This window comes from Euprymna scolopes, chromosome 31 (assembly GCF_053919585.1).
Source record: "Euprymna scolopes isolate OS-2025 chromosome 31, ASM5391958v1, whole genome shotgun sequence".
Classification (NCBI taxonomy): Eukaryota; Metazoa; Mollusca; class Cephalopoda; order Sepiida; family Sepiolidae; genus Euprymna; species Euprymna scolopes.
This window is the reverse complement of record NC_136512.1, coordinates 60,917,830-60,943,055: the sequence shown is the minus strand read 5'-3', so window position 1 is coordinate 60,943,055 and position 25,226 is coordinate 60,917,830.

Genomic DNA, 25,226 nt, shown 5'->3' with positions numbered 1-25,226 from the left:
TTTATGATATAACAGCAGTCATTGCCGATATAAAATATTTGCGCTGGTGAAGCATGAGTGACTGAGAGAAGAAAACAATGTCGGAGTAAATATACTCCTACCACTAATAGATGTGACTTGTTTCAGAGAATGCTTTACTTGTGAATAAATAAATTTACTGCATTTAATAATATCAACTCATAATATTTGAAAAACATCTATCAGGTATTCGCAATTCGTATTACTATATTGATTTTATAAGTCGTGTACGTGTGTGCATCGCTCTAATAATTTATCACCGACCGAAAACCGTATATATATATATATATATATATATATATATATATATATATATATATGTAATTATAATTATACAAATACACCTTAAAATATGAGTACTCTGTACTGAATATGTATTCATGCATATTCACACTTTAACTAATAAAGTCAAGAAGTTATAAATGTAAATGATGCTATCAGTGTCGATTTCTAAGCCTTTAGCCAAAGCATATCTGCACATATGTACTCAAATTCCATGTATAAATAAAATTTTATAAATACCCCTTTATAATGTGTTCTATTTGGGCATTGCATTATCAATCTTTTAACATGCAGTAATATGTATCCTTTACTATTAACAGACAATTTATTAATGCGTATTTTACAATCCTTTATGTAGAGATTAGTTCAACTGAATTTAATATATTTGTCCCCGATTACATTGTTCTTTGTTATACTCCATTTGGTTTCGATAACTATTTTCCGTTGATCTTTGCTGCATTAAAATGAGTATTTCTACGTGAACTTGTTGAAATATCATAATCAATCCGCAATGTGTTTTCTGTCAAATTACACTAAGTAGTACCTTATATCTTTTTGTTTTGTTATACGGGGAAATTACTCACACATTTGATCATTTTTTAATACCCCATGGATTTGTAAACGTTTTCTCAATGTAGTTAATTACATGCCGCAACTTTATGATGATAATCCTTTTTTAGTACTCATGCACTTATTGCTCCCTGCTGAAATAATAGCAATATTATTTTAAAAATCCATTCTTAATATGAGGAGGGGAGGGTGTTTTGTACCTATTATGTACTTTAACCTTACGATTGAATAAACGCACATATCATAAAACTTTAATTAAACTTGGAATTACGATTTAAAAAATAGCGCGGATCAGTGAGTGGATTAGCACCCCTTTTTTATATCCATTTATGCGATATTGATTATACCAGGGAGGTAATCGACTAAAATGTATTTACACATGAAATGATAATTAACTGCTGTTTTATGGTTTCATTCAAATCGATATGATCGAAACGTGAAATGTGAATGTTTTCAGAATTTCCGATATTAAATAAATAATATTTATATTAAGAAAACTTCGCGCCGAATACTTTGACGTGTGTAATATGTTAAATACCCTGTATTAACTAGTGGTTCCCATACTCTTTCTATCGCTCAGTTTGTACATCTTTCGTAGATTTAATTAATTGTTACCTAGCCTTTGTTTTTTCAGAATGATTTCTCGTTCAAAAAATATTGCCAAGTTACAGAAAGATATATGCAAATTAGATAGCTCCGAGACTTTGTAGGACATTTTACTGCGATTGATTACAAATAAATACTCATCTGTCAAGCTTTGTACGGAACGTCATCACATGAGACAGCATGGTTTCTTCGAACATAGTTAACGGAATAGTAATAAGTGATCAACTGTCTATGTCACGGTGTCGTCGATAATTATGTAAAACACTAATCTCTACTATTTTTCGTGCATCATGGCGTCTTGACATGTCTAATGACCATCGGTAACATTGGAATCTGTGGTATTTTTATCGACAATTTAATGCATATTTATGAAATAGACGATTATCTTTCGTATATAAAGTACGGTTGTCAAGTTCTATTAATTATTACCCAAAAATATGTAGTAGACGCTGTGCTTCTTAAAACAAATTTAATCGAGATAATCTGCTTCTTAATTTTATTGTAATGTGTATGAAACGTTCGGCATATCGGATGATTCCTTCTGAATGCTTTAGTACGTCTTAATCTTAATGATGTATCTTTACAAATATAGCCGAATATAAGATGATAAGAAAGGTATAGTATGTAACCAAACAAATCAAAAGGGTAAACATATAAATGTATTTTTATTCAGTTATATTTTATTCCGAGTATCCATGCATATATATATATATATATATATATATATATATATATATATATATATATATATATATATATATATATATATATATATATATATGCATGTCTACTGTACATTATTTATTTGTTTAGACAGGTAGACGTCGAGGGTTGTAATTTTCTATCTCGAATTACGACTATGGAAATTCATCTGTATGAAGAAAGATATCTGACTCATAACGTCTTCGCCATTATCACAATCATCGAATAGATACCAAAATCACATCAAATATGTTTAGCTCTTTATTAAAATAAATTTGACTTGTAAACATTACTATTCTCGAATAAAATAAGAATATATAAAAAAAAAAAATAAAAACTAACTTTTCGGCCTTTGTTTCAAAATCGGCCATTAAAGAAACGAAAAAAAAATTAGAACGAAATAAAGCGCATTGCTACCGGACATTTCGACAAATAATTATTACAGCTGACACTTTAACATTATGTAGAAACAACTAAGTCGGAAAGATATAAAAAGTTCAGTTTACTTGAAATTGACGTGCCATGAGCTTCATGTAATTAATCACGCGAATATTAAACAGACACGCTTCAAGGCTATTACATTTGAACAAAGCAAATAATTTATTTTGCAATGAGAAATTTATATTTCACAATAGAGTTGATAAGGATAGTGTCTAAATAGGAGTAGCATAACATTACATTGAATTTTACCCGAATTCACGGTATAAAATAACAAAAAGTAACTAACTGCACGATGACTTAAACACTACGATAAACTGCAGCTACAAATGAAAAATATTATTTTATTTGTTTAGACAGGTAGATGTCGAGGGTTGTAATTTTCTACCTCCAATTAAAATGTGTGCATTCATCTGCATGAAGAAAGATATATCACTCATGATGTCTTCGCCATCATCACAATCATAGAATAGATACCAAAATGACATCAACTATTTGTAGCTGATTATCAAAATAAAATTGACTTGTAAACATCACAATTCTCGAATAAAATAAAAATATATCAAAAATAAAAAAAACTAATTTTTCAGCCTTTGTTTCCAAATCGGCCATAAAAAACGGACAACATTTAACACGGAACAAAGTGCATTGCTACCGGACATTTCGACGAATAATTATTAAAGCTGACTCTTTGACATTATGTAGAAACAAACTAATTGGAAAAATATTTACAAAAGTTCAGTTTATTTGAAATTGACATGTAATGAGCTTCCATAGAAGATAACACTTCCTTTAATTAAACATGCAAATATTAAACAGACAGGCTTCAAGGGTATTCCATTTGAACTAATCAAATAATTGATTTTGTAATAAGAAATTTTAATTTCACAAAAGCGTTGATAAGCATATTGTGTCTACATAAGAGTAGCATAGCAGTATAATGTATTTTACCCGTATTCACTGTATAACACAACTAAAAATAATGCAAGTTAAACACTATGATAAATTGCAGCTACAAATGCGAAATATTATTTTATTTTAAGTCAAGTTAAATATTAGTATGATAATTATTATAAACAACGTGGTAATCTGCTAGTCAACATCGACTACTCCGAATTTATTTTCAATTGATTTTCTGTTATTCGTCTTCTTTTCTATCTCTGGTGCTGTCGATTGCACAAAACACATCAACATTCTACAAATATCACGTACACAATGTGTGTGTGTGTGTGTGTGTGTGTGTGTGTGATATCATCGATCTTATATATGCCACAGTGCAAAGCTTTGTTCTGTCAAAGGACTAATTGTAGGTTGTTGTAAATTACTCTCTTTGTTTATTAAAACTTATCGAATTACGCCCAATAATGGCATGACTTCCAATGTGTACCTCTTTAAAACTTCTTGATGTCGAACTATTTTGCAATCAAATCAAGATAGTTCGTAAACTCTTTCAACTGTAGAGAACTATGTCAAAACTAATAGCCAGCTTTCAAAATTTTCCGCAAACAAACTATACATATGTTTTTTATTGTTTATCCATTTCACTTCCACATCTTGATAAACAACGATCCAAAGCTTCACTTTGTATTACGTTGTAATCAACTTTACACGTTTGTTCGGCCGATATACTTATTTTCTGTTATATTTTCCATTTTTTGCACTGTTTTAAAACTTAGATTTTACATCGAATTACACATTATATAGTCTTCTGTGCCTTGAACTAAAAATTAAAACAATATGGCAACAGTATTGCATTTTTCGTTTAAACACTTTATTTAGACTAATCACAGTTTGATTCCTGTCGAATATATGCAATTTTCCTTAAGCAAAATGTGTAGATGAATCCGAGTTAATTACATAGACTTTAGACTCAAAGGTGGTCAATTATTTATAGTGATTTTTATTTCGACAAACTTTTTTTCTTGGTTATTGTGTGTGTTATCTTTTTCATGGGAACGATATAAAATCAATGCATTAAAAGAATCGTAAATACAATTCCGAATATTTTCTTCGGTGATTGCATATTTGATAGAAATATTTTTCGATATTCTTTACTTGTTTACTAATGTTTACACATCAAGTCTAAATTTAATATACATGCTAGCATACCTATCAGTATAATGCCATGTATAGTTTCATAGTTTTCAGAATTTACTTACTTTTATTTATTTTATTCACAGAAACTGTAAATGAAAAAATACTCTCTATACTCTTATGGATCTCAAACGACCATTAATAACACAATTGATGTAGTTTCCACGATATAGCGTGGTGTTATTCCTTAATCTTTTAAGTGTAGTAATTGTCTGTATTTTTGAGATGAGGTGTTTTCATTGATTGAGATTGTCGGACTGACTTCCTCATCTTGGTTGTTATTGTCACAACGTTTCGGCCGTTTTGCCCTCCGGCCTTCGTCAGGTGTTTTGTATCGAACTGGGGAACCGTTTGTTAGGAGTCTCGAACCCAACCCTTTATTATTATTACGAGGGTACCGTGTTCAGACTCCAGCTAGGCTTTGGGACATAGTTGCTGATTCTCTGTTTTGAATGTTACTTTTTCACTGCCTTCGTTCAGGATTGAACTCAGCATCTTTGGGTAACTGTAAATTTTAAGTGCACGTGAATATTATTAAACGCTGATAAAACTATGTGGCTGACATTCATGATTTAAACTCAATGAAATATTTATGGATTAGTTAAAATTGTTTTGTACAATATTATAGAGATCTATCTGTGTAATGATTTAATGAGGGCAATTTTTGAAGTCCTCATTAATAATACATATACGTTTGTCTCCTTATGCGTTACGCTTATTCTCTGTTTTTCTCAAAGAGTGAAATATTCATTAACAGATTCGCGTGCAGAATGTTCATTTATTAAATTACAGTTTTTAAATATTTTTATTATATTGATTCATGGTTTTAATTGTTTTTGCTCGTGTAATATATATCAAATTTTTTCCGATTAATTTTTAATACACTCGTTTTCATATTTTTGTATCTGCCAACCACTTGATCTTTTTTTCTGTTTCCATTACTTTCTTATGAAATCATCGGGAAATTATTAAGTTTGAAAGAAGACCTCATGTTTGAATTCTTAACATAGTTTTTCACGTATATTTGATATAAGGTAAGCAGGCCACCCTACCTTACCCATTCGTTAAATGCGTATAGATATTTATTTTTATTAATTCAGAGTCTGGAACATGTGCATGCGAGTGTTATTTTTTTTCTAAATAGTTTACTACTTGCAAGTAAGAGAAAATACTTGCTTCAAGGCCGAAACCAAAATTCAAAGATAGTGAGTTATGTACGTGTTGGAGACGCCCCTCCATGGTATTAATGGACTATCTTATGACATCACTTCCTCTGCTAACGTCACATCCGGTATCGCTTATCGGTTCCCGGCAGTCTGAGTTTGGCACGCGACCAAGCAGCTCGGTCGCATACGCCCATCAGATGAGGAATGGTATTACTCAACTCACTTTTCCTGTAATTATGTGAATACATGTTTCGTTCCATTCGTTTATTTCCATTTAACTCCATAACAGTACGATAATCATTAGACCAGCGTGATATGATATTTGAAAGGTGTTTTCAAACTAATGGTTCTTTACAAAATTAATCTGTAATGTGAACTATTCACGCGCGCGTTGTGAAACAGTAAGAAAAAACGATTAAGATGCGTTAACTCCGACGTAGCAGTTTTCAATGTTAACTCGTTAGCTACCTTTCTGCGGATGAAAAAGGATTTAAATGATTTCCACATGTCTGAATATCGTATATACTAAATTTTAAAAATGTAGATAAAAAATCGTCGAGTATATAGGTTGAGGATTTTCCTCACACATATTCTAACTTTTATAGACATATAGAAAACTCTGTCCAGTATTTAATTCATAGTTGTATATTTTCTTAATAAATATTAACAAAAAGATGTAGCGTTATCGCCATAAATTAGGTAAAAGTGATTGGATTTTTAATGGATATTTTATGTTATGAATATTGAATGTTTTTTGTTTTTTTCTTTTTATTGTAAATATATTTTATTGAAAAAAGCTTACATATCAGAATGAAAACACTCAAGCTCAGAATGAGATTTAGGTATAATAGTTGTTCTGTCCCCAGCCATTAAGGGGGAAATCTGCTTCGCTCCACTAAAAATTTACAATGATGAACAGCGGACTGAGAGATTTCAAATAGCTACTCTAACTTGCGATTTTAGAATGGTCTTCTCTTGTAATAGAAAAAGCCATTGGATCTATCTGATGTGATGCAAAATTGTAAATAAATTTGATCATAGTTCGCAGGTTCCCTAATTCCATTTACCTACTTTTAACACTTTAGTATTATCTGTCTTCCTAAAGAGGAAACTTGTTCACAGACGCGGTTTCAACTCTGAAAGCGAGTTCATTCGTAATTGTATTTTACGATAGGTCTTATGTCGGTAATGGAAGCCAAATGGATGATGCAACAATTTGGGAATTAAGTGAGTGGGGTTTGGAACTCAAAGATTCTGAATGGGTATCCTTGCATTATTTGATAAAATGTAAAACTTTTACGGAAATTAGAAATCTATCCTCGCCTATGCCGTTTAATACAGGTATTAATATCAAACTAAACAATGCGCTATTCTGTATTATCACACACACACACACACACAAATATATATATATATATATATATATATATATATATATATATATATATACGTGTGTGTGTGTAACTCGTTTTGAAATCAAATAGATGCTTTTGCGAAATAACGATCCTATATTCGTTAGTCTTCAACACATTAATAGGAATATTAACGTATGTTTTATATATTCAGGCAATTTTACCTTAAGCGTGGATTTTTACTGATTCTGATGATATAATATTGCAGAGTAAGACAACAGTCGTTTCTAGATAGAATAAGATGCTGATAGGCTGACCAATATCTGCTTATATATTTATATCAACCCGTAAAAGTCACCACCCTTGTGCGATAAGTTAAGAATTCTTAATGCTGTTTAGTTACTATTTTGCAAAATGTATATTGTCAATACTGAAAATACAACCCCCATGATGCAAAAAATAACAGGTGTGTTTAAATATTATTTGATGTGTTATTCACAAATGAAGAAAGTGTAAGACAACTTACTTTCAAAGTAAACATGTTGAAAACGTAAAACATAAATCAAAAAGGGAAATAGATAGCTAGAATGATACATATATACATACATACATACATACATACATACATACATAATTGTAAATTCTAACATACGTATATTTATAAATTATTTAAAAAATATATTATTAGTAATCGGAACAGTTACATGAGAAAATCACAGCTGTGTTGGTTTTGTAAACTTTAATATTTACAGGGTGTTATATTTTTCACCCGCAAAAAAGTATCACTGAATCAGTTAAACTAATTAACAGGTCATATTTATGGTGTTGGTGGTTCGATCGGACTCACGCTCTTCATCATAAGATGTAATAAAATAAAGCAAAATGACAGACGTTTAACATAACGCTTGGTTGCATTGCTTATTTTGCCAGAACTTTTGAAATAATTTACGATAAGTCGTGGTTCCGTTTATCAGAAAACGAAAAACAAAAAAAAAACAACCTTTGTATATTTTATTCTTTTAAATTTTGAACGTATGTGCATTTGTTTGTCGAGACATGGCCGTCAAACGAATCAAAAATACATCATGACTCATTAGAAAGGGAAAGATACGTATCAGATAAAATATTAAGATAAATAATATAATGAATGATATGAATAACTATATTAATAATAATATAAACAAAAACTAGAAAGTAAATATAATAATGGTAATACAAATGAGGAAGTTAATTTTTGATTTTGATTCGGGAACAAATAAATCAGACAGAACTATTTTATATTAACGAGCGTATTAATCGGATTATGTTATACTTTGAATATGCCTTAGTAAAGACGTTATTTTGCTAATAACACGGTAGAAATATAAATTTTTATATGATTTTATACGATGCGAAAAAAATTATTATTTACAAATGTGTTTTATTTGCCACCTAAACAGAGTTTTGTGTCAGATATTAGCAAATTCGACGCAACAACTCTTTATATGTCAGACAGGGAGTTCATTTTTAGTTTCCTAATATTTTAGATTATTTTTCTTTGATAAGTCACAGCATTAATCATACTACATCAGTCATATATTTGACATTAATTTGAACTGTACATCATATTACAAGATTTACATATAGCGTATAAAAATAAGAAAGTGGGTCCGACTTATCGGAATAAAATAAAACTGAATATCGAATTGATATAAACTTAGATGTTGGAATCAGTTACGTACCAAGGGAGTAACAGAATCCCGGAATTTGTGTCCTCTAACTAAATAATATAATTAAAATATATTTTGATAAAACGGCCAACCTTTCAATTCGCAAACTAATTTTCGCAAATTTTTCAGTGATATAAATGATTTTCTGTTCTCTGACATTTCCATAGTGATTTAAAATCTTCGCCAATTTACGTTTTCTCAGGCAAGAACCACACACACACACACACACACACACACACACACACACACATATATATATATATATATATATATATATATATAATAGCGTTGCCCTTTCACTTACCTCGACTATATAGTAATTCGCTGATTTTACTCAATACTATTCTCATCCATTAATTTGCATACACTTAGTTCGATGACATACAATCAATATTATGTAAGTAGATTTTGGAAAATAAAGTTGAATATATACTATTTAAGATAAGAACTGTTTGGACGTTTATTGGTTACATTACATTATGGATACTTACCAGTGTCATCTTTCTTCATATAATATCCGTTTTTACAATGGTGGAATGCCTCGATACTGATTGTGGATTTTATATATAATTTACGTTGTATATTATATTTTAGTTAATATATTATGTCATTTTTTATAATATATTTAGTAAAAAAGAATTAACTTCCAAATATTGAGGACAAAATAAACGTTGGTTAAAGAAAATTATTAGAACACGATAAGGAACTGTGTTAATTGATTACAAGTTTCATTCTCCTGAGAATTCGTAACTCTTGCGAATTTTTACGAGTCAGGTAAATGTTAATAGCGACTTCTCGCTGATGTGATTAAATCTAGCGTCGCTCTGTTTGACGCAAGGGTGATGCGCTAAGGTTAATCATGTGTAGAGAAGAATGATTGTAGAAGAAGCTGCTCGTAGTTTAGCTTACTTGAGTCATTGAGACCAATAAAGTTATTCACTCTGCAAGCTCTTGAGTGTAATTCTTCGCACACTGTCACAAAAATGAATGAAAATATTTATTTCAACTTGAGACGGGTAAGATAGAAACGACACTATTGTCGTCGAGCATTGCGACGTTTCCCAGTTCTAGATGATACTTAGTTTAAGTTTGCTGATAATAGGCTTGACAAATGGTTGTACCTCAACTGCGTTAAAACGCTGCTGGGTATTGTCTTTTCAATTTTATACAATTCTCTCGGAATTTGAACATAATAAAGGTCAAGTCACTTTTCTAGCATGCACTATACATGTTTTATCATTAGTTTGTTAAACATAGCTTGCTCATGAGAATACGCTCATATTTCAATGAGCTTTCCGCCCCTGTTTGCGTGAATATAACCCCACATTGTATTATATCTATTTACGTCACCGATTATCAGGTAGAGTTTATCTCCATAGTTAAGTTGGCGGGCTATTTGAGCAGGACTTGATGTGGCTTGTAGACAGGTCGTATTGTCATTTTACTGGTTTGCATGTTCTTCCGTACGTAAATGGTACTTTTATACATTGCACTGAGATGGGAAATGGCTAGAATTTTCTAACAATTCCAGCTAGGAATGTAGTTTGATCTGTGTAGTTAAGGCACATGGCGTTATTCAAGAGATTTGACTGAGGGTAAATTATTGTTGAAGCAGATTACTTTGAATTACTGAATATTAGGGATATTTTCTCGTCAATACATTTACCTCGCCGATGTGCAGAACTAGATCCCTCCAAAAGTGCACAGGAATTACACAGTATAGTGATTCGTAAAATTGCATAGATATGTGAACGAGAAGTAAATTGTATTTCATGTATTACTTAAAGACCGGATAAAATATAATAGAATTTGTTTCATATTACATGTTACTGCATTTTAACGAACCATTTACACTCAATTACGGTGCTATAGCGGTTAGCAACCCTGCCTGGATATGGGAAACTTTATATCCCATTAATTAAATATCTTAGTAATTATTTGATATAAATAAATGGTACATGGATAAAGTTCGCTTTCACACACCAACGCAGTTAAATGAACAACAACATATTGATCTAATTTGGCTATTGATACTTGGATCTATCTAATTTATCTCTATCCTCGTTCCACTGCACAAATAAAAATGTATTCAGTTGTGTTTACAACTACGTACGATTAACATTGCGTTATATTCTAATTGTTCTTCGGTTAACTAATGGCTTTCACGAACACTGCTGTAAGGAATACACCCCCCGCCAAGCTAAAAACTGAAAAGTATATGCACACGTAAGCATGTATTGTGTGAATATTCGATAGGGAATGAACACTCTTATATATTGCATTTCTTGTTCGTGTGTGTATTCGCGTGTGCGTGTATGTATGTGCACGCAACTGTGAGTACTACGTCTGTATGTTTCTATGTGAAACACACCAATCTAATACTGCCGTCAGCCAACACTCATTAACGGCAATGCGCGGACGGGCGGATACTGCTATTAAAAATAATCATAAATGTGTATGTTATATAAAACTTCCGTAAATATCATTGGATTAAACACAACAAAGATGCATTTAATAAATAGCGTTATATATTAAATTCAGTGCAGATTTAAACTGTTTTACTTTGAAAAGAGTAAATAATACTACAATAAATTGAGAATTTTCGTTTATTGATTCATAAATGTCTTAAATTTATTGTAATAAATGTGAACAAAATGTGCTACTATGGATTGTGTTATTATCAGCATGAATTTAAACAAATGCTTTTAGACTGTGTGTTAGTAGATCGTTAATAAATATAATGGATAAGCGAGAAACACATACTCATTTGGGAGTACTGCATGCCCCTCAGCTGCTACTGAACACAATGAAAACAGTTTTAGACAACTTTAGCGAGATATTTTTCAATTATAAGTTGATTCCCATCCTTGCACAGCGTTATCATAGTATCAAATAACTGCCCGAAGAAAATGTTTCTTCAATGAATTTTAACCTAAGAATTATGCACATAAGTTTGTGTTAGTGTGAAGAGAAACCAACAAGTATTGGTCACATTAATATAAACATATGTTATCCTTTTCATGTTCTCAAGGTTTTACATCAAACCTTTTAATGGTGCTAAGAAACCGCCTCGTATTTAGATTCAAAAACAATTGGAACATAAGTATTAATGAGCTTATCATGCAGGCAGTATGACACACACTGATGGCAGATGATGGTTGAAATTTGGTAAAAAAAGAATTGTTCAAGTAAGCGGCTCAACGACATTTTATAACACAAACTTTACACAACCATTCTATGTTCAGTTGCTAAGCAACTCCATAATATTGTGTTCTCTTGATGGTTAATTTGTGTGAAGAAACTTTTCACGTTGACGTTCCATTAACGTTCTGTTTTACTTAATTAGAAAGGGCAATACTTTATATCATTTTAAGGTAGGCATGCTTTTGTTCTACGAATGCTGTATAGTAAGACATTTGGAATTTAGGCTTCATCAGACATTTTTAACACGTACGATATTGTAGAAAAAGATTAACCACGTGTCTTCTGTGTGTGATAAAAGATAGTCTTACAATATTTAAAAATTGATGTCTGCTTCTCAAGGCAGGAAGGAGTTCTGTGAATTTAAGCTAATCGACTTGTGTAATTTTAAGTAGTAATATGATCATGATTATGAGATGGAATGACTTACGTGCTTTCCCAGCCAGACTAGCAAAATAATTGATGTAGGGTATTCATTTCATGCCTGTATTCAAGACCAGTAAATGAGGTTTATATATGAAGAGGGGTTTCTGAGGAATATCGCCACCCATAAAAACTTTGGTAAATTTGGGGGTATTGTGTAGATGATGGAACATTGAAGATGTATCAATAACGCATATATAAGGATATTCCCCATGCACGCGTGCTCTTTATTGATATGGTAATTATTAGCAACAAATTGATCACGCATGCGCTTGAAGCTACTGCAATAGATGGTGGTATTATCACCAGCAACTAAAACGAATGCTTTCAGAACGTGATTTAGTAGACCCTTAATAGATATCATGAAAAAATAACAACCCCAGAATAACTGAAGAAGTTCCTCGTTGATAATACATACTTCATATTTTTGGCCATTATTGATTACTTTTTAAAATACCCTATTTAATATAATGATGATAAAAATGAATTATATGTGTTCTCTATAAATCAATTGACTACGGATGTCTGTGTTAAGCTTTCTCAAAAGTATATGGCAAATGCTCCACGCTAAAATCAAGATAGAATGAGTAATTGAATGTGCCATTATAGATAATATGTAGACAAACTATATTTGGGGAGAGTAAAAGACACAGATAGTTAAGGGTGTAAACAAAGTCTACAGAAAAAGGTATATATATATATATATATATATATATATATATGTATATATATATATATATATATATATATAAGCAAGCCTGACGATTCCTAGAGTGGATGAAACGCCGAATATTCAGTGTAGCTTAATCGCCATATATATTTTATAAATTACTATATATATATATATAATATATATATATAACTACTTCATTTATATGTATATATATGTATGTACATATATACATATATACATACACACATATATATACATGCATGTATATATACACATATATATATACATATATGCATATATGTGTGATAGTTTATGCATGTTAATGTTTATCAAATTTTTTTATTTGTTTATTTTCTATTGTTTTTGTTAGTTTTAAAGTTATTTTGCATCGCTATCCTAGAGTAAACTTTATCTTGTGAACACAGTTGTTCGCTATTTCTCTTCTACAGTTAAATAGATGATTTCTCTTCTACAGTTAAATAGATTAAGTACATGAGAGCACATTTTTCATGAAGTCATAATCTACATGGGTCGTCTAGGTTTCTACATGTGGTATCTTGTCTTATTCTTTTCCATTCGACTACGGGCGAATGTCAGCTTTCCTTGAGTTCCCCGTATTTATTGCTAGTGTTGTTTTCAGACGGTGTTTTTATTGTTGAATGTATTTTGTGGTCATAATATCGAGTTTTGAAAACTAAGGAAGTCATATCTACGTTATATTTCTTGTTATTCGGGTTTTCTTTCGCAAATATTGTGGCCTGGTAAACTACGCTTTTGGTTAGGATTTTATTTTGAAGTGGGCCAAGTGTGCGGTGTTTACAGTTGCATTGATCTTGTTCGTTATTAGTATTTTTATTTTTATTTCTAGTATGGTTGTTGTTGTCCGGGTTTATTATTATTATTCTTATTCTTATTCTTATTCTTATTATTATTATTATTATTATTATTATTATTTCTGCTAGTGTTGTTTTATTTTGTCATGGTGTCTACATTTTTATTGTTTATTTTTTGTTGTTTGCATTGATTTTATTTAATAATTTGTTATTATCTGTTTTAATTATCATCTCTAAATTTTCCCAGCAGCTGTAGGATAACTTTAAGGTATTTTTATTGAACATTTTTTGTAAGAGGTTGGTTGTGGAAAAGTGTTTTTCAATAAGATCTATAAATTTCTTGTCATGTTTTGTTTTTAACATTTGATTGTATGGGGCCGTATATCAAATTATAGCTATTTTTCTTCAATGGCCGTTAGTCGAATGGAAACTAATAAAACAAGCTACCACGTGTAGAGACCTAGATGACCCATGTAGATTATGCCTTCATGAAAAAGTTGCTATCCTGTACTTTAAAGTATCGCAAAATCTATTTAACTGTAGAAGAGAAATAGCGAACAACTGTGTTCACAAGATAACATTTACTCTAGGATAGCGATACAAAATAGCTTCAAAACCAACAAAACAAAAGAAAATAAATTAGATAAACAAGAATATGCATAAACTGTCACACATATATGTATATATATATGTATGTATGTGTGTATATGTATATATGTACACACACACACATTTTTACGCATGTGAATACATGAGTCCCTATTTTCCGTAACAATTTTAACTTAGAAAAGAGTTTTATTATTTTTCAATGTACGCATTTACAGAATTTCATAGAAAATGTTTCCAGCTATAGATTAAATTACTTATGGCTTGTTAATGAACTGTTTTGATAAGTATATATTCCAAATTTCCACATAATATTTAACATCATTGAACTGCCAATATACCAATCTTCTTAACTCTTATATTACAGTTCTAGTAAAGCTTCGATAAACAGTTATTAATTATGAGAAAATATCAAAGCAAAATCTAAAAACGTATTGACTGATATATTCTTAAATTTTACACAAATGCACGCCATCTTTCTGGGAGTGTTCTCAGAAAATTTTAGCATCGAAATTCAACTCAATGCATAGTAAAAATGCTGTAACTCGATTAAACTTTATTATAAATGAAACATCCTACATTTGAAACGTAACATGCTAAAATTATAAGTGCATTTAAGAAGTTTTATTACCGCACAAGCAAAAGCGTCCGAAAATGTAGACTACAATAGATCTATGAAAAACTGTTGATTTTACCGATTTTGATGACAATAAAAATATAAGTGTGAATAATTTCATGATCCTCATTTACCATCAGGCAATGTTGGTCCTCTTTGCTAGTGACTTATATAATGTCACGGACCTATGTTTTAATCGCACACATTGCCTTTGTTATGTTTCTCCTTACTCTTGTTTTTATATGGGATGTGAAATAAAATAATGTTACAGTGAAATAACGACTATGAAATATCCGTAATCTTTTTGCTTTTTGTGGACATTTTCTATTTTTTATCATTTCGAGTTGATAACAGTGAAATGAAATTATGTCTTTGAAAATCATAATAGCGACAGATTTTCTCTACTTCCCAGATACAAAACAGTGATGAATAAAGTTCTTGACTATCACATTCAAACTCTGGCCAACACTTTTTTACATCACTATACATAATATTGATGATGATTCATTGATTTATTACAGTGTCAAAATTACTGCACTGCGTGTTATGTTCAATCACCTCGTTTATGCAGTCTACAACATTGCTGTATTCAAAGCAAATACACACACATTCTTAATAAACTACCTCCTCACATAATCAAATGTGTTTTCGGCATTTCATGCTCCATTGCTAATATTATTCCTCGTTATCTAGTAATGCCTCTTTTACAAACATTGGGGCAAATATGTTTGTACAACATATTTTGTGACTACAACGAATGTTTATTTTTTAATTCATATTATTGATATCATTCATGACAGTTTGTAATTGATACCAGTGAAATGAAAATACGCTATTCCAAATCATAACAGTGATAATTTTTACTCTAATTCTCAGATACAAAATACGGATGCATGGTTGACCCATACAAAAGTTTGCCTTTGAGCTGGTAAATGTCTGGCTATCACATTCAAACCCGTGTCAAAACGGATCCAGCGTGGTTAAGTATATTTACCGACTAAACGGTTTCTCTCAAAGTACCTTAATATTTTCATGAAATTAATTGCTACTCATATTTATCTAAGATACTAAGACGTACAAAACCTTATTCGGGATCAATAAAATACATTATATCAATGCACTCCAATACCAATCTATATCAAACGTACAGATAGAGAAATTTGTAGATACTTGTAAAAGAGTACTAAAAAGATACATTGGACGCCTTCAGAGAAAGCCATAAAAATCTTTGCAAACGCATAGATTACAACGAATTGAAACACTCCAACGGCAGATTATCAAGCTGAAATTATGTTAGCATGGAAGGTGAAATCGGTGATAATGAACTCATTTATAGACTATAAAATGTGCAGAAGATCATATATGTGCCCAACGAACGTTTTAAATATGGAGTAAATTTTTGTTTTAATAAAACAACACCTATTTCGATAATTAGATTCGAAAAAAATATAATGTATATCATATTATCATTAAAACAAATCATACTCAGATGACACCAGTAACACGTCACTGATAGAAGAAGTTCTGATCAACGCCATTTTTGAAATGCTTGATTTCGACCTTACCTAACCAACAGCAAAACAGCGACAATGTAGAATAAGAACATTCACTAGTAAACTGAATAGCAACGTTAAGCGGAAAGTATCGTAATAGGTGTTTACTGATATATATATATATATATATATATATATATATACACATATATATATGCCTGTGTGTGTGCATTTATGAATCAGATTCTTGTTTCAGTCTGACATATTCACGCATGAACGCACACAAAGAAATAAGTACATTAATAATTCATTTTATTAGTTTTGTTTCATCTTTTTAAACATAACACTAATTAAAGTCGGATATGAGAATTAATATTGCTTTTTTCTGATTCATCATTCCATTTCATTCATTTGGCGCCGGTCAAAGTTCAGAAACATCCTTCCATATGAGTTGCGTTCTTTTTTGTTTAAATAATTCTAACTTTAAACGGAAAACAGACGCGTTTTATGCGTTTGTTTATTTTTATTATCGAATTGCAATGTTTTTATACATACACATCTTTTATTGGGCTGATTTTTATTATTTTGAGGCATTATTTTTAAGAATGTTTAACTTAAACTGTTTCTGTTTTAAATGCGTCTATTCGGTCTATGCGTTGATGGATGAAAAAGAAATATAAATATTAATATTATGAACCGACTCAGAGCGGCTTTGAATTCTACTCGCGATACAATCAAAGCACATTTATAACCAAAGTGTGATAAGTCAATGAACATGCATTTAAAGCATTACAGGCATGCGCCGCGTCTGTATTTACGCCCATTTAGTGTGAGCGTTTAACAATTGAGATGGTATTTTTTCATATCAGCAGGAGAGATCCACCGACGTTCCATATATGTCTGGGTGTATCTAAAATAAAAATGACATTTTTTTTCTGAAACGGGAAAGTAATAAAGTCGAGGTTCTTGGCTGAAAACAAATTCGACAGACCAGGTTTTTACTTGACACAGACGTATGGTGTGTGGCTAATGCGGCTCGATTTTTATCGGTTCACTCTCCCAGACATTAATGTTGTCTGCGGAAAATGGTTGTTTATAGCCGCCAGGTAGGAGCATTAATAGTTTTGTCGGTCAGCGTGTTTCCTTCCTCCGAGAAGGAATATTTGCTCAAATTCAACCTTGTTGCACACCTTGCTAACAAGAGAAGACTGTAAATACGAGATATGAATGCGTGATTTATAACGTAAGCATACAAGACTGACAAAACGACTGACAAAAACGATTATTAAGACACAGGGACGCATCTGCACACTATTAAACTTACACTAAATAAAGGAATGCAATTTATTTAATAGCTACGCTCCATTGTTCATAAAACTTATATGCACCCACCACCATTAATCAAGCACTTTGTTCATACAAACTGATATTTTAGTTTTAGAATTTGCACAAAATAATGTGAACGATGAAGAATAAATTGTTTAATTTCAAATCTCATTTACCATATCGAATTTTCTCTTGGTATAAGATTAGCAAAATACTAGACAAATATCCGCCTTTGTATGCCGAATAAGGGAGACCATTTCTTTTATTCGAATCGATTTTTTTCGAAATTGATTAGCACTGAATATTACGAACATTAATAAGAAGTTACACAAACGAAACGCATTAGATATGAAAGTTAGACTTTTATCGTGTTAGATATAGAAGTAACTAGGTAAGAAGTTCGCATGTAGTTGAGAGAAATCTGACGCCTTTATGTCATTGTCTAATAATAAAGTTTGTACGACACGACGCATTGGCTTTCCATTGAAGATTCCAATTACACTCGATAACGTTCTTATAATGCTGAGGGCCAACGAGTATTGGTATGACTGGACGAGAAGTTTAATCCGATATCCAGCCCCTTACCGCTCAATGTAACTATTATGCATAATGCACTGGTCAAGTTAGGTATAAATCTCAATTCACTTTAGTCCAATTCCAAAAAATCTAAATTAGTACTGCGCATAATTATAAATGGTTGGACTTTTATGTTTATGTTAATACAATTTTGTGAAAATTTCTCGTGGATTTTAGTCTTCCGGTAACTCCTGCGTCAACGTTTCTATTATATATAAATATTTGATTTATTGTATTATACGTAATATTATAAGAGAAGTAGTTGGCTTAATCGAAAAATCTGGGAAACCTACGTTTCTCCCTCCGTATTTGATGTAACAACTATTATTATTGAGATAGTTTTTAATTATCATTTTTGTAAATAATTAATCGTAGTATTTTGTGCGTTCTTAAATAATAAATTATAACCCTAAGAACAATCCATTACATGGAAAGAGCACAATCGCAAAGATATGCTCTTGTAAATGCATACACTATATATTGTGTTTTTTTTTAAATTAATTAATGATAAAACAATTGTATCAGCTGTTCTGGAAAAATAATACTTAGTTAAAGTTCAAAATGAAATACCAAAATTAACTGCAGAAATTCAGTAAAGGACAAAATTACAGATGTTAGAAAGTGTATTATGCTAAAGAGAGCGTGTGGCATCAAGTGATAATCAAATTACTGTAAATAGTCGAATCATATCTAACGTATTTTTGTCGACCCTCATGACACTGCATATAAAGCCTCCATACAGGAAACTGATGCCTTAGAACATACCATATATTTTATTTTACATCTGTGGAGGATTAAAGTTTCACAAATCAACCGTTTTTTATATCTAAAACTAATCCTTACTCTTATATCTAAAAGTAATCCTTGGCCTTGGTGGCAAATTAAAAACCGAAGCACATACGTAAACATTCCGGGAACACTGAATGAAACTGATCGGGTAACGCCAACTAATATTCTAAGTGACTGAAAATTCAATTAGGTCAGAAAATATTTCAGTAAACTCGGTAGCTATCCATCTACAACAGTCAAAAAATAAAATGGGTGGGAATTCCTATAAAATATTCTAGCAAGGCCGTTAACATTGGTTTCATAATAACACCTAACCTGTATCATTAAATTAGCAATATGATTCGATGTGATATGAGAAAAAAGGCTAAACTGATGCAGGCTATCGTTTTACGAGAACATTGAAATATTCAGTTATAGACAAACACTCGATAAAATTTAATTTGGTTAAATATAATGTTGACTAATAAAAAAATAAACATGCCCCCCCTTAATGAAGGGTGTTGTGTCCATCATCACCGCTACATGTGGTATATTCCATTCCAGTAGAAATTAATTTATTAATATTGACAGAACTACTGTAACTGCCAAAAGTACAAACTAAAAACAATACTTGCCACCATTGGAAACGGCGAATTAATTGCCATACTTGTGTCTGTTTCGTCAGAACTTTCATATGCGTTATGAAATCAGCCAATTGTCGTTCAATAATAAAACTACAACAATACGAATAATCTGTTTACCAATGGGAGGGCACGTCTACAAAATATTTTCAGATTGTATTATATTATGTCGAAAGTGTTGCTTTCTATCAGTTAAATGACGCATTAGCATGTTATAATACTGCTTATTAATGGAAGTTGATAAAGCTTATCTAAGTTTTCACGTAATTTCGTATGCGTGATTTACGTAAAGTTCTTAATTATTGTTGGTGAAAACATTTGGGGCGTTCCCATGAGTAAACACAATTAATTATTTCCCTGAATGTCACTTCAATTACAATTCTGTATTAATATGGAGTAGCTAACTAAAAATAGATAGATTGGAGAACATAAATAATGAAGGTGTCACAAATGAATTGGTGTCCTGCCTATCAGCTTTCACGCTGAAATGAGTGTCACCAGTAATAACTCGGAGTTAGCTGTACATAAATGTGTAACCGTAAATTCGATATTGTATAAAACTTGATAGATTTTATTGTATTTAATTCTGATCTGATATACTTCATTTTCTAGGACATATCTCTGTACTACAAGTCGGAAGAATTTTTACTCTTAATTTTTAAATTAGCTTATATTAGCGCGTTACAAAACTACACTTGTGTTTAGTTGTCAATAGATAAATATAAGACTTATATTTTGTCGTTGTCCAAATTTCACTGATCGCACTTTTTTATTATTTAACAAAGTCTCGGCATTTTTGTTAGTTGTTGTATTTGTTTTAACATGATCGCGGAAGGCTCACCTACTTCAACTCAGACATCTATTCTTATAACACAAATATAATGTTCGCCGTTAATTTTGCAAGATCAAAAGACCCGTTGAGACTCATCAAAACCTCTACAAAATAGCAATGATTGTTTTGCTAAATGAAAAAAATACAAAAAAGGAGCAAAGCGTAAAAAATGTTTTTGCATTGGATGTAAAATAAACGAGTTTATGCATTCATTTATTTGATAATGTTTTCTTATCTTTTTTTATTAGTTTCTCTTTTACTGTCCGACCTTTTTGATCTGCCTTTTTATATCTTTACTTTTATCAGAACTTTTGTTACTTAAAGCAATTTATTTTTGCATGCTTTCATATGTGTTTGTATTTCTTTCGTTTGAATCGATTTACATTTTTCGTTTTCTATGCAGTATTCGCTTGGATTTTAACTGCTGCAATGCTACTCTCTGATTTTATTGGCTTCTACTTTAATTTGCTTTTTTTTCTGTTATGGCTTCACGTTTTCTTATGTATTCCCCTTTTAATTATTTTTAATTTCTTCTCTTTTTCGTTCGTTTATATTTCTTTTTGTTAGTTATTTTTTCCTAGTATCTTCTTGTCATTTTTGCACTCTATTTGGTTTCTACTTTTTTGTTCTCTATGTAGTTTTATCAAGCAATTATCCGAATCTCTAAAATTCAAAATTCTACATAGAAATAGAAGAAAACTATTTCTTTAATGTCAGCATGGCATGCCATTTTATGGTAAAGTTATATATAAAACTTTTCGACAAATCACAGACCTGACATTGGATCTTTGCAACGTAAATATTGACTTTTTGATTTTGTCTGTTAATACAAATACCTGATATTATATAACTGTCCATCTTAGAGAAGAATGAAATATATATTCTTCCTTATAAACCAGGGTAGAACACTATTACATTTCTGAATATTTAAGATGGCGAATTATTTCAAATCTTCCAACAACTGTGTGATTTTTCTCAACAGAGTGACACATCGCGTAGCGGTTAGAATACTTAAGAAATTACAATTGTAAATATGAGAGTTTAATTTTTAATGTGGGTGGCTGAAAAATACAATTATGAATTACTTAGAAACTCCATCCAGTCATGGCACAGGAAACGAAAGCATGCTTCTACCGTTCAGTAAATAAATGGCCTCGTTCAAAATTCGAGTTTCGATTAAGAAAATATACACCTGGCGAAAGTCGACGGGTATATAGAATGAAACAGGAAAACGACACTCAAGGTGAGAACAGTAGTCCTTAAACTTCATATAATAAGAACAGGATAACAATCTTAAATTATTCTTGTTCTTGAGCAAACATGAGTTTATCTTTACAAGCATAATATTTTAAAAGAAGTATATGATGGTTGAGTTAAACAATTAATATCGTTTTTAATGATATTTTGGCGAAACGCAATGTTCTTTTTAATAGTGTAACTGATAGAAAAGGAGGTATCATGTTTATAACAAGTTAAATATTTGCGATCAAAATTACATGACTGTTTTATTTTCAATTATCGATTTAGTATAAAACATGAACATAATTAGCAGGTAAGTAATTTCTAATAAGAGAACTTATACTTTGAGATTGTGTATATTAATTTAATCTCGTCATTTTAAAGATGATGGCATTTCGTGTTACAATTATGATTCAGCGATCAGCTTCACATAGGACTAACATGAAGTGTGAAGATATTTTACATGTATATTTTTCGTTTTTATAATTTATTTTACTGATTGTTTTCTTCGTTTACATTCCCAGGCAGGCATTTTCCTCAACGTCCCAGATTTTTTCACAGATTATCGAATGTTTTACATTAGATGCCAAACTAAATTAACGCGAAAAGGTCCGTTGCAATTTAATTGTCTAAAATTCAATTGCCAGGTGTACTATGTTTACCGGGTTTTAAATAAAATATAAGTTTCGACAAGTGGTAGGTTATATTAAAGTTATTTTAATCTGCTGAAGTCGTAACAAAATAAAAATAGAAATTAATGTCCGTTATACTTAGATTGTTGAAGGGCGGAATAATATTGTTTCATAAAGTGGGTGTTGGCGTGTTAACGTAATAAGTTCAACTGCCCGAAGAAATGAATGTTATAAAAAAGGAACTCTGCTTTCTGTTGTGAATTAGATATTTTGATCGATCAGATTTTGTTGTTTTTTAAGACAACTTTTACAGAACAATAGTAATATGCTTAATGCCCACGTGTTATTTGCAAACGTACGCTTAGTTATATATTTGTATGCAGATGGTTAAATAGCATTAGCATACTCAATTCGTATAATAAATCTGATCTGAGAAGATCGTGTTAGAAAATTATAAGATCAAAAACCGACAAGAGCAGTTTTACAATTATTAGTAAAGGTTATTTTAATCGACTTAAACAATTGGTGAGATTGGGCGTAATAAAATAGTATGAGAGTTAGCTGGTATGTTGGAGGGTATAATCAAGTCCCAAATTGAACGAAAAGTTCAATTTGGGATAATGCATTTAGCCAGGATATTAATGATGTATGGAATGGAAAAAATATCTATTTATAAAAAACCGTAAGAAAAGAAATGTATTTCCGGCGAGGGCAATTTTATTGGTTACAAATTATAACTTTTTTTATCACCATATATATATATATATATATATATATATATATATATATATATATATATATATATATATATATATATTCATTCTGTTTGTGGTCGTCGATGAAATTCAAAACCAAATGCTATAAAAAATTCTGTATTAAAATTTGATATGGAATATAATAATGGTATCAATTGTACATATACCTCACACTCACGTTGACACACCGGTTTCCGTCAGATCAGCGAAGTTAAGCAACGTGTATGTTGGCCAGTACAAGTTGGGTGACAATTTGGAAAGTCGATGCTCTGTATGTATCGCAAGTTAAAATAACATGTTGGGAAACTGGCGTAGACTATCCTTCTCTCGAGAGTAGATGGGCGTCTCTTTAGTCGTGGTAGGCCACCCATCTAGCGATGGCGTAACGGTAAAACAGTACCACTGGCTAAGCATCACATATTCAAATACGAATAAGATTTGAATTACACTGCAAACTCGTGTAGTGAGTTCAATCTCGACTACGGCCGCATGTCACGTTTATATTTTTACGTATAGATAAAGTATATATATATATATATATATATATATATATATATATATATATATATATATACGGTAAGACCTATGTGGCACAAATGGATCCTGAATCAAAGTGAAGAATCAGTTCTGTAATTAAACCAAAGTTGATCCCAAATTCTACAGAAACCAAAATCAAATAAAGAATTACTCATTTCTCATGTTATTTTATTTTTGCCTTTTTTTCCAAACGAAATTCCTCGTGTAATGTACATCGTAACGATGACTGTTGGTTAAGGATAAATCTGCAGTTTACCATTTTGTTATCAACTAACGCGTTCTGTAACAGACACATCTGATTTTGTTGAAATGAGATTCCTCCAAAAATTTGGAAACCGTTTAGTGTTTAGGAATTTTAGTCATATTGTTTGTTTACCACACAAAATTGGTCTATTATAAATATAACGTGAACATTTATTAAGCGACTATATACAATTTCATCAGAGGCCATGTTTTAGGGTATTACATCTCATAGAGGAAGTCGCGGTAGATACGTAACGAATTAGTTAAAAAGAGTTTCCATATATATATATATATATATATATATATATATATATATATATATATATATATATATATATAGTAATTTATAAAATATATATGTCGATTAAGCTACACTGAATATATGGCGTTTCATCCACTTTAGGATTCGTCAGGCTTATGCGCGAATCCTGTGGTTGTTTCTCGTTTTTATATGGTCCTCTTCTGTTGAGGATTTTAGTTAGCCAATCAGCTTTCTAGTATCCACCGCGTCCCTTCCTATCATACTTTCGCATATTAATTTTATGTGAGTAAATGAAGTAGTTATATATATATAAGTATATATGATGATTGCAACGTCTTGTCAGACGAGTGCCACTCCCTCAGATATTTAAAATCCATGAGCCCAAATACCCGAGGGAGTATTTATACAAAGATGATGTTACAGAGTTTAGCTTTGTACGATAGCTAAGTCTCTCTCTCGGTTCAAAATTTTGAGATCAAGCAACAAGCAAGAGCAAGATAGCCAGCAGCAAATCAAACTGCAGACCAGCTTAATGCGGGTACTGGTCTTCCGCTTTATGTTTTTTTTTTAATCAGAGATTTGCTTCTCCTAGAAAGGTTGCCTTCACCACGGCTTACGGGAGCCCTCTCCACC